Here is an 11,822-nt window from a genome sequence, read left to right as displayed (position 1 = left end):
CTCAGTCCCCTCTCTCTCTCTCAGGGAGATGTCTGTACACTGACTGGTGTCTCTCAGTCCCCTCTCTCTCTCTCTCAGGGAGATATATGTACACTGAGTGGTGTCTCTCAGTCCCCCCTCTCTCTCTCAGGGAGATATCTGTACACTGACTGGTGTCTCTCAGTCCGCTCTCTCTCTCTCAGGGAGATGTCTGTACACTGACTGGTGTCTCTCAGTCCCCTCTCTCTCTCTCTCTCTCAGGGTGATATCTGTACACTGAGTGGTGTCTCTCAGTCCTCTCTCACTCTCTCAGGGAGATATCTGTACACTGACTGGTGTCTCTCAGTCCCCCCCTCTCTCTCTCAGGGAGATATCTGTACACTGACTGGTGTCTCTCAGTCCCCCCCCTCTCTCTCTCAGGGAGATATCTGGACACTGACTGGTGTCTCTCAGTCCCCTCTCTCTCTCAGGGAGATATCTGTACACTGACTGGTGTCTCTCAGCCCCCCTCTCTCTCTCAGGGAGAGATCTGTACACTGACTGGTGTCTCTCAGTCCTCTCTCTCTCTCTCAGGGAGATATCTGTACACTGACTGGTGTCTCTCAGTCCCCTCTCCGTCTCTCAGGGAGATATCTGTACACTAACTGGTGTCTCTCAGTCCTCTCTCTCTCTCAGGGAGATATCTGTACACTGACTGGAGTCTCTCAGTCCCCTCTCTCCCTCTCACTCAGGGAGATATCTGTACACTGACTGTAGTCTCTCAGTCCCCTCTTTCTCTCTCTCTCTCTCTCTCTCTCTCAGGGAGATATCAGTACACTGACTGGTGTCTCTCAGTCCTCTCTCTCTCTCTGGGGGATATCAGTACACTGACTGGTGTCTCTCAGTCCCCCCTCTCTCAGGGAGACATCTGTACACTGACTGGTGTCTCTCAGTCCCCCCCCCCCCTCTCTCTCTCTCTCAGGGAGATATCTGCACACTGACTGGTGTGTCTCAGTCCTGTCTCTCTCAGGGAGATATCTGTACACTGACTGGTGTCTCTCAGTCCCCTCTCTCTCTCTCTCAGGGAGATATCTGCACACTGACTGGTGTGTCTCATCCCCTCTCTCTCTCAGGGAGATATCTGTACACTAACTGGTGTCTCTCATTCCTCTCCCTCTCTCTCAGGGAGATATCTGTACACTGACCGGTGTCTCTCAGGCCCCTCTCTCTGTCTCTCTCTCAGGGAGATATCTGTACACTGACTGGTGTCTCTCAGTCCCCTCTCTCTCAGGGAGATATCTGTACACTGACTCGTGTCTCTCAGTCCTCTCTCTCTCTCTCTGGCAGATATCTGTACACTGACTGGTGTCTCTCAGTCCCCTCTCTCTCAGGGAGATTTCTGTACACTGACTGGTGTCTCTCAGTCCCCTCTCTCTCTCTCTCAGGGTGATATCTGTACACTGACTGGTGTCTCTCAGTCCCCTCTCTCTCAGGGGGATATCTGTACACTGACTGGTGTCTCCCAGTCCCCGCTCTCTCTCAGGGATATATCTGTACACTGACTGGTGTCTCTCAGTCCCCTCTCTCTCTCAGGGAGATATCTGTACACTGACTGGTGCCTCTCAGTCCCCTCTCTCTCTCAGGGAGATATCTGTACACTGACTCGTGTCTCTCAGTCCTCTCTCTCTCTCTCTGGGAGATATCTGTACACTGACTGGTGTCTCTCAGTCCTCTCTCTCTCTCTCAGGGAGATATCTGTACACTGACTGGTGTCTCTCAGTCCTCTCTCTCAGGGAGATATCTGTACACTGACTGGTGTCTCTCAGTCCCCTCTCTCTCTCTCAGGGAGATCTCTGTGCACTGACTGGTGTCTCTCAGTCCCCTCTCTCTCTCTCAGGGAGATATCTGTTCACTGACTGGTGTCTCTCAGTCCCCTCTCTCTCTCAGGGAGATATCTGTGCACTGACTGGTGTCTCTCAGTCCTCTCTCTCTCTCTCAGGGAGATATCTGCACACTGACTGGTGTCTCTCAGTCCCCTCTCTCTCTCTCTCTCTCTCTCTCTCAGGGAGATATCAGTACACTGACTGGTGTCTCTCAGTCCTCTCTCTCTCTCTGGGGGATATCAGTACACTGACTGGTGTCTCTCAGTCCCCCCTCTCTCAGGGAGACATCTGTACACTGACTGGTGTCTCTCAGTCCCCCCCCCCGCCCTCTCTCTCTCTCTCAGGGAGATATCTGCACACTGACTGGTGTGTCTCAGTCCTGTCTCTCTCAGGGAGATATCTGTACACTGACTGGTGTCTCTCAGTCCCCTCTCTCTCTCTCTCAGGGAGATATCTGCACACTGACTGGTGTGTCTCATCCCCTCTCTCTCTCAGGGAGATATCTGTACACTGACCGGTGTCTCTCAGGCCCCTCTCTCTGTCTCTCTCTCAGGGAGATATCTGTACACTGACTGGTGTCTCTCAGTCCCCTCTCTCTCAGGGAGATATCTGTACACTGACTCGTGTCTCTCAGTCCTCTCTCTCTCTCTCTGGGAGATATCTGTACACTGACTGGTGTCTCTCAGTCCCCTCTCTCTCAGGGAGATTTCTGTACACTGACTGGTGTCTCTCAGTCCCCTCTCTCTCTCTCTCAGGGTGATATCTGTACACTGACTGGTGTCTCTCAGTCCCCTCTCTCTCAGGGAGATATCTGTACACTGACTGGTGTCTCTCAGTCCCCTCTCTCTCTCAGGGAGATATCTGTACACTGACTGGTGTCTCTCAGTCCCCTCTCTCTCTCTCAGGGTGATATCTGTACCCTGACTGGTGTCTCTCAGTACCCCCTCTCTCTCCCTCTCAGGGTGATATCTGTACACTGACTGGTGTCTCTCAGTCCCCTCTCTCACTCTCTCAGGGAGATATCAGTACACTGACTGGTGTCTCTCAGTCCCCTCTCTCTCAGGGAGATTTCTGTACACTGACTGGTGTCTCTCAGTCCCCTCTCTCTCTCTCTCAGGGTGATATCTGTACACTGACTGGTGTCTCTCAGTCCCCTCTCTCTCAGGGAGATATCTGTACACTGACTGGTGTCTCTCAGTCCTCTCTCTCTCTCTCTCTCTCTCAGGGGGATATCTGTACACTGACTGGTGTCTCTCAGTCCTCTCTCTCTCTCTCTCTCTCTCAGGGAGATATCTGTACACTGACTGGTGTCTCTCAGTCCTCTCTCTCTCTCTCTCTCAGGGAGATATCTGTACACTGACTGGTGTCTCTCAGTTCTCTCTCTCTCTGGGGGATATCTGTTCACAGACTGGTGTCTCTCAGTCGCCTCTCTCTCTCTCTCAGGGAGACATCTGTACACTGACTGGTGTCTCTCAGTCCCCCCACCCCCCCTCTCTCTCTCTCTCAGGGAGATATCTGCACACTGACTGGTGTGTCTCAGTCCTGTCTCTCTCAGGGAGATATCTGCACACTGACTGGTGTGTCTCAGTCCTGTCTCTCTCAGGGAGATATCTGTACACTGACTGGTGTCTCTCAGTCCCTCTCTCTCTCAGGGAGATATCTGTACACTAACTGGTGTCTCTCACTCCTCTCCCTCTCTCTCGGAGATATCTGGACACTGACTGGTGTCTCTCAGTCCCCTCTCTCTCTCTCAGGGAGATATCTGTGCACTGACTGGTTTCTCACATTCCCCTCTCTCTCTCTCAGGGTGATATCTGTACACTGACTGGTGTCTCTCAGTCCCCTCTCTCTCTCAGGGAGATATCTGAACACTGACTGGTGTCTCTCAGTCCCCTCTCTCTCTCAGGGAGATATCTGTACACTGACTGGTGTCTCTCAGTCCCCTCTCTCTCTCAGGGAGATATCTGTACACTGACTGGTGTCTCTCAGTCCCCTCTCTCTCAGGGGGATATCTGTACACTGACTGGTGTCTCTCAGTCCCCGCTCTCTCTCAGGGAGATATCTGTACACTGACTGGTGTCTCTCAGTCCCCTCTCTCTCTCAGGGAGATATCTGTACACTGACTGGTGCCTCTCAGTCCCCTCTCTCTCTCAGGGAGATATCTGTACACTGACTCGTGTCTCTCAGTCCTCTCTCTCTCTCTCTGGGAGATATCTGTACACTGACTGGTGTCTCTCAGTCCTCTCTCTCTCTCTCAGGGAGATATCTGTACACTGACTGGTGTCTCTCAGTCCTCTCTCTCAGGGAGATATCTGTACACTGACTGGTGTCTCTCAGTCCCCTCTCTCTCTCTCAGGGAGATCTCTGTGCACTGACTGGTGTCTCTCAGTCCCCTCTCTCTCTCTCAGGGAGATATCTGTTCACTGACTGGTGTCTCTCAGTCCCCTCTCTCTCTCAGGGAGATATCTGTGCACTGACTGGTGTCTCTCAGTCCTCTCTCTCTCTCTCAGGGAGATATCTGCACACTGACTGGTGTCTCTCAGTCCCCTCTCTCTCTCTCTCTCTCTCTCTCTCAGGGAGATATCAGTACACTGACTGGTGTCTCTCAGTCCTCTCTCTCTCTCTCTGGGGGATATCAGTACACTGACTGGTGTCTCTCAGTCCCCCCTCTCTCAGGGAGACATCTGTACACTGACTGGTGTCTCTCAGTCCCCCCCCCCCCTCTCTCTCTCTCTCAGGGAGATATCTGCACACTGACTGGTGTGTCTCAGTCCTGTCTCTCTCAGGGAGATATCTGTACACTGACTGGTGTCTCTCAGTCCCCTCTCTCTCTCTCTCAGGGAGATATCTGCACACTGACTGGTGTGTCTCATCCCCTCTCTCTCTCAGGGAGATATCTGTACACTAACTGGTGTCTCTCACTCCTCTCCCTCTCTCTCAGGGAGATATCTGTACACTGACCGGTGTCTCTCAGGCCCCTCTCTCTGTCTCTCTCTCAGGGAGATATCTGTACACTGACTGGTGTCTCTCAGTCCCCTCTCTCTCAGGGAGATATCTGTACACTGACTCGTGTCTCTCAGTCCTCTCTCTCTCTCTCTGGCAGATATCTGTACACTGACTGGTGTCTCTCAGTCCCCTCTCTCTCAGGGAGATTTCTGTACACTGACTGGTGTCTCTCAGTCCCCTCTCTCTCTCTCTCAGGGTGATATCTGTACACTGACTGGTGTCTCTCAGTCCCCTCTCTCTCAGGGAGATATCTGTACACTGACTGGTGTCTCTCAGTCCTCTCTCTCTCTCTCTCTCTCAGGGAGATATCTGTACACTGACTGGTGTCTCTCAGTCCTCTCTCTCTCTCTCTCTCTCACGGAGATGTCTGTACACTGACTGGTGTCTCTCAGTCCCCTCTCTCTCAGGGAGATATCTGTACACTGACTGGTGTCTCTCAGACCCCGCTCTCTCTCAGGGAGATATCTGTACACTGACTGGTGTCTCTCAGTCCTCTCTCTCTCTCAGCGAGATATCTGTACACTGACTGGTGTCTCTCAGTCCTCTCTCTCTCTCTCTCTCTCTCTCTCAGGGAGATATCTGTACACTGACTGGTGTCTCTCAGTTCTCTCTCTCTCTGGGGGATATCTGTACACAGACTGGTGTCTCTCAGTCACCTCTCTCTCTCTCAGGGTGATATCTGTACACTGACTGGTGTCTCTCAGTCGCTTCTCTCTCTCTCTCAGGGAGACATCTGTACACTGACTGGTGTCTCTCAGTCTCCCCCCCCCCCTCTCTCTCTCTCTCTCAGGGAGATATCTGTACACTGACTGGTGTCTCTCAGTCCTCTCTCTCTCTCTCAGGGAGATATCTGTACACTGACTGGTGTCTCTCAGTCCTCTCTCTCTCTCTCAGGGAGATATCTGTACACTGACTGGTGTCTCTCAGTCCTCTCTCTCTCTCTGGGGGATATCTGTACACTGACTGGTGTCTCTCAGTCCTCTCTCTCTCTCAGGGAGATATCTGTACACTGACTGGTGTCTCTCAGTCCTCTCTCTCTCTCTCTCTCTCAGGGAGATATCTGTACACTGACTGGTGTCTCTCAGTCCTCTCTCTCTCTCTCTCACGGAGATGTCTGTACACTGACTGGTGTCTCTCAGTCCCCTCTCTCTCAGGGAGATATCTGTACACTGACTGGTGTCTCTCAGACCCCGCTCTCTCTCAGGGAGATATCTGTACACTGACTGGTGTCTCTCAGTCCTCTCTCTCTCTCAGCGAGATATCTGTACACTGACTGGTGTCTCTCAGTCCTCTCTCTCTCTCTCTCTCTCTCTCTCAGGGAGATATCTGTACACTGACTGGTGTCTCTCAGTTCTCTCTCTCTCTGGGGGATATCTGTACACAGACTGGTGTCTCTCAGTCACCTCTCTCTCTCTCAGGGTGATATCTGTACACTGACTGGTGTCTCTCAGTCGCTTCTCTCTCTCTCTCAGGGAGACATCTGTACACTGACTGGTGTCTCTCAGTCTCCCCCCCCCCCTCTCTCTCTCTCTCTCAGGGAGATATCTGCACACTGACTGGTGTGTCTCAATCCTGTCTCTCTCAGGGAGATATCTGTACACTGACTGGTGTCTCTCAGTCCCTCTCTCTCTCTCTCAGGGAGCTATCTGCACACTGACTGGTGTGTCTCATCCCCTCTCTCTCTCAGGGAGATATCTGTACACTAACTGGTGTCTCTCACTCCTCTCCCTCTCTCTCGGAGATATCTGTACACTGACTGGTGTCTCTCAGTCCCCTCTCTCTCTCTCAGGGAGATATCTGTGCACTGACTGGTTTCTCACATTCCCCTCTCTCTCTCTCAGGGTGATATCTGTACACTGACTGGTGTCTCTCAGTCCCCTCTCTCTCTCAGGGAGATTTCTGTACACTGACTGGTGTCTCTCAGTCCCCTCTCTCTCTCAGGGAGATATCTGTACACTGACTGGTGTCTCTCAGTCCCCTCTCTCTCTCAGGGAGATATCTGTACACTGACTGGTGTCTCTCAGTCCCCTCTCTCTCAGGGAGATATCTGTACACTGACTGGTGTCTCTCAGTCCCCGCTCTCTCTCAGGGAGATATCTGTACACTGACTGGTGTCTCTCAGTCCCCTCTCTCTCTCAGGGAGATATCTGTACACTGACTGGTGCCTCTCAGTCCCCTCTCTCTCTCAGGGAGAGATCTGTACACTGACTCGTGTCTCTCAGTCCTCTCTCTCTCTCTCTCTGGGAGATATCTGTACACTGACTGGTGTCTCTCAGTCCTCTCTCTCTCTCTCAGGGAGATATCTGTACACTGACTGGTGTCTCTCAGTCCTCTCTCTCAGGGAGATATCTGTACACTGACTGGTGTCTCTCAGTCCCCTCTCTCTCCTTCAGGGAGATATCTGTGCACTGACTGGTGTCTCTCAGTCCCCTCTCTCTCTCTCAGGGAGATATCTGTTCACTGACTGGTGTCTCTCAGTCCCCTCTCTCTCTCAGGGAGATATCTGTGCACTGACTGGTGTCTCTCAGTCCTCTCTCTCTCTCTCAGGGAGATATCTGCACACTGACTGGTGTCTCTCAGTCCCCTCTCTCTCTCTCTCTCTCTCTCTCAGGGAGATATCAGTACACTGACTGGTGTCTCTCAGTCCTCTCTCTCTCTCTGGGGGATATCAGTCCACTGACTGGTGTCTCTCAGTCCCCCCTCTCTCAGGGAGACATCTGTACACTGACTGGTGTCTCTCAGTCCCCCCCCCCCCCCTCTCTCTCTCTCTCAGGGAGATATCTGCACACTGACTGGTGTGTCTCAGTCCTGTCTCTCTCAGGGAGATATCTGTACACTGACTGGTGTCTCTCAGTCCCCTCTCTCTCTCTCTCAGGGAGATATCTGCACACTGACTGGTGTGTCTCATCCCCTCTCTCTCTCAGGGAGATATCTGTACACTAACTGGTGTCTCTCACTCCTCTCCCTCTCTCTCAGGGAGATATCTGTACACTGACTGGTGTCTCTCAGTCCCCCCTCTCTCTCTCAGGGAGATATCAGTACACTGACTGGTGTCTCTCAGTCCCCCCCTCTCTCTCTCAGGGAGATATCTGTACACTGACTGGTGTCTCTCAGTCCCCTCTCTCTCTCTCAGGGAGATATCTGTACACTGACTGGTGTCTCTCAGTCCCCCTCACTTTCTCTCAGGGAGATATCTGTACACTGACTGGTGTCTCTCATTCCTCTCTCTCTCTCTCAGGGAGATATCTGTACGCTGACTGGTGTCTCTCAGTCCCCCCCTCTCTCTCTCAGGGAGATATCTGTACACTGACTGGTGTCTCTCAGTCCCCCTCACTCTCTCTCAGGGAGATATCTGTACACTGACTGGTGTCTCTCATTCCTCTCTCTCTCTCTCAGGGAGATATCTGTACACTGACTGGTGTCTCTCAGTCCCCCCTCTCTCTCTCAGGGAGATATCTGTACACTGACTGGTGTCTCAGTCCCCTCTCTCTCAGGGAGATGTCTGTACACTGACTGGTGTCTCTCAGTCCCCTCTCTCTCTCTCTCAGGGAGATATCTGTACACTGAGTGGTGTCTCTCAGTCCCCCCTCTCTCTCTCAGGGAGATATCTGTACACTGACTGGTGTCTCTCAGTCCCCTCTCTCTCTCTCAGGGAGATGTCTGTACACTGACTGGTGTCTCTCAGTCCCCCCTCTCTCTCTCTCTCTCTCAGGGTGATATCTGTACACTGAGTGGTGTCTCTCAGTCCTCTCTCACTCTCTCAGGGAGATATCTGTACACTGACTGGTGTCTCTCAGTCCCCCCCTCTCTCTCTCAGGGAGATATCTGTACACTGACTGGTGTCTCTCAGTCCCCTCTCTCTCTCTCAGGGAGATGTCTGTACACTGACTGGTGTCTCTCAGTCCCCCCCCTCTCTCTCTCAGGGAGATATCTGGACACTGACTGGTGTCTCTCAGTCCCCTCTCTCTCTCAGGGAGATATCTGTACACTGACTGGTGTCTCTCAGCCCCCCTCTCTCTCTCAGGGAGAGATCTGTACACTGACTGGTGTCTCTCAGTCCTCTCTCTCTCTCTCAGGGAGATATCTGTACACTGACTGGTGTCTCTCAGTCCCCTCTCCGTCTCTCAGGGAGATATCTGTACACTAACTGGTGTCTCTCAGTCCTCTCTCTCTCTCAGGGAGATATCTGTACACTGACTGGAGTCTCTCAGTCCCCTCTCTCCCTCTCACTCAGGGAGATATCTGTACACTGACTGTAGTCTCTCAGTCCCCTCTTTCTCTCTCAGGGAGATACCTGTACATTGACTGGTGCCTCTCAGTCCTTTCTCTCTCTCTCTCAGGGTGATATCTGTCCACTGACTGGTGTCTCTCAGTCCCCTCTCTCTCTCTCTCTCTCAGGGAGATATCTGTACACTGACTGGTGTCTCTCAGTCCCCTCTCTCTCTCTCTCTCTCTCAGGGAGATATCTGTACACTGACTGGTGTCTCTCAGTCCCCTCTCTCTCTCTCAGGGTGATATCTGTACCCTGACTGGTGTCTCTCAGTACCCCCTCTCTCTCCCTCTCAGGGTGATATCTGTACACTGACTGGTGTCTCTCAGTCCCCTCTCTCACTCTCTCAGGGAGATATCAGTACACTGACTGGTGTCTCTCAGTCCCCTCTCTCTCAGGGAGATTTCTGTACACTGACTGGTGTCTCTCAGTCCCCTCTCTCTCTCTCTCAGGGTGATATCTGTACACTGACTGGTGTCTCTCAGTCCCCTCTCTCTCAGGGAGATATCTGTACACTGACTGGTGTCTCTCAGTCCTCTCTCTCTCTCTCTCTCTCAGGGAGATATCTGTACACTGACTGGTGTCTCTCAGTCCTCTCTCTCTCTCTCTCTCTCTCAGGGAGATATCTGTTCTCTGACTGGTGTCTCTCAGTCCCCTCTCTCTCAGGGAGATATCTGTACACTGACTGGTGTCTCTCAGACCCCGCTCTCTCTCAGGGAGATATCTGTACACTGACTGGTGTCTCTCAGTCCTCTCTCTCTCTCAGCGAGATATCTGTACACTGACTGGTGTCTCTCAGTCCTCTCTCTCTCTCTCTCAGGGAGATATCTGTACACTGACTGGTGTCTCTCAGTTCTCTCTCTCTCTGGGGGATATCTGTTCACAGACTGGTGTCTCTCAGTCGCCTCTCTCTCTCTCTCAGGGAGACATCTGTACACTGACTGGAGTCTCTCAGTCCCCCCACCCCCCCTCTCTCTCTCTCTCAGGGAGATATCTGCACACTGACTGGTGTGTCTCAGTCATGTCTCTCTCAGGGAGATATCTGCACACTGACTGGTGTCTCTCAGTCCCTCTCTCTCTCAGGGAGATATCTGTACACTAACTGGTGTCTCTCACTCCTCTCCCTCTCTCTCGGAGATATCTGTACACTGACTGGTGCCTCTCAGTCCCCTCTCTCTCTCAGGGAGATATCTGTACACTGACTCGTGTCTCTCAGTCCTCTCTCTCTCTCTCTGGGAGATATCTGTACACTGACTGGTGTCTCTCAGTCCCCTCTCTCTCTCTCAGGGAGATATCTGTTCACTGACTGGTGTCTCTCAGTCCCCTCTCTCTCTCAGGGAGATATCTGTGCACTGACTGGTGTCTCTCAGTCCTCTCTCTCTCTCTCAGGGAGATATCTGCACACTGACTGGTGTCTCTCAGTCCCCTCTCTCTCTCTCACTCTCTCTCAGGGAGATATCAGTACACTGACTGGTGTCTCTCAGTCCTCTCTCTCTCTCTGGGGGATATCAGTACACTGACTGGTGTCTCTCAGTCCCCCCTCTCTCAGGGAGACATCTGTACACTGACTGGTGTCTCTCAGTCCCCCCCCCCCTCTCTCTCTCTCTCAGGGAGATATCTGCACTCTGACTGGTGTGTCTCAGTCCTGTCTCTCTCAGGGAGGTATCTGTACACTGACTGGTGTCTCTCAGTCCCCTCTCTCTCTCTCTCAGGGAGATATCTGCACACTGACTGGTGTGTCTCATCCCCTCTCTCTCTCAGGGAGATATCTGTACACTAACTGGTGTCTCTCACTCCTCTCCCTCTCTCTCAGGGAGATATCTGTACACTGACCGGTGTCTCTCAGGCCCCTCTCTCTGTCTCTCTGTCAGGGAGATATCTGTACACTGACTGGTGTCTCTCAGTCCCCTCTCTCTCAGGGAGATATCTGTACACTGACTGGTGTCTCTCAGTCCCCTCTCTCTCTCAGGGAGATATCTGTACACTGACTCGTGTCTCTCAGTCCTCTCTCTCTCTCTCTGGGAGATATCTGTACACTGACTGGTGTCTCTCAGTCCTCTCTCTCTCTCTCTCTCAGGGAGATATCTGTACACTGACTGGTGTCTCTCAGTCCTCTCTCTCAGGGAGATATCTGTACATTGACTGGTGTCTCTCAGTCCCCTCTCTCTCTCTCAGGTAGATATCTGTGCACTGACTGGTGTCTCTCAGTCCCCTCTCTCTCTCTCAGGGAGATATCTGTTCACCGACTGGTGTCTCTCAGTCCCCTCTCTCTCTCAGGGAGATATCTGTGCACTGACTGGTGTCTCTCAGTCCTCTCTCTCTCTCTCAGGGAGTTATCTGCACACTGACTGGTGTCTCTCAGTCCCCTCTCTCTCTCTCTCTCTCAGGGAGATATCTGCACACTGACTGGTGTGTCTCAGTCCTCTCTCTCTCAGGGAGATATCTGTACACTGACTGGTGTCTCTCAGTCCTCTCCCTCTCTCTCAGGGAGATATCTGTACACTGACTGGTGTCTCTCAGTCCTCTCCCTCTCTCTCAGGGAGATATCTGTACACTGACTGGTGTCTCTCAGTCCTCTCCCTCTCTCTCAGGGAGATATCTGTACACTGACTGGTGTCTCTCAGTCCCCTCTCTCTCTCTCAGGGAGATATCTGTACACTGACTGGTGTCTCGCAGTCCCCTCTCTCTCTCAGGGAGATATCTGT

This window comes from Mustelus asterias, unplaced genomic scaffold (genome assembly GCF_964213995.1).
Source record: "Mustelus asterias unplaced genomic scaffold, sMusAst1.hap1.1 HAP1_SCAFFOLD_550, whole genome shotgun sequence".
In the NCBI taxonomy this organism is placed as follows: domain Eukaryota; kingdom Metazoa; phylum Chordata; class Chondrichthyes; order Carcharhiniformes; family Triakidae; genus Mustelus; species Mustelus asterias.
Note: the sequence above shows the minus strand (reverse complement) of the source record.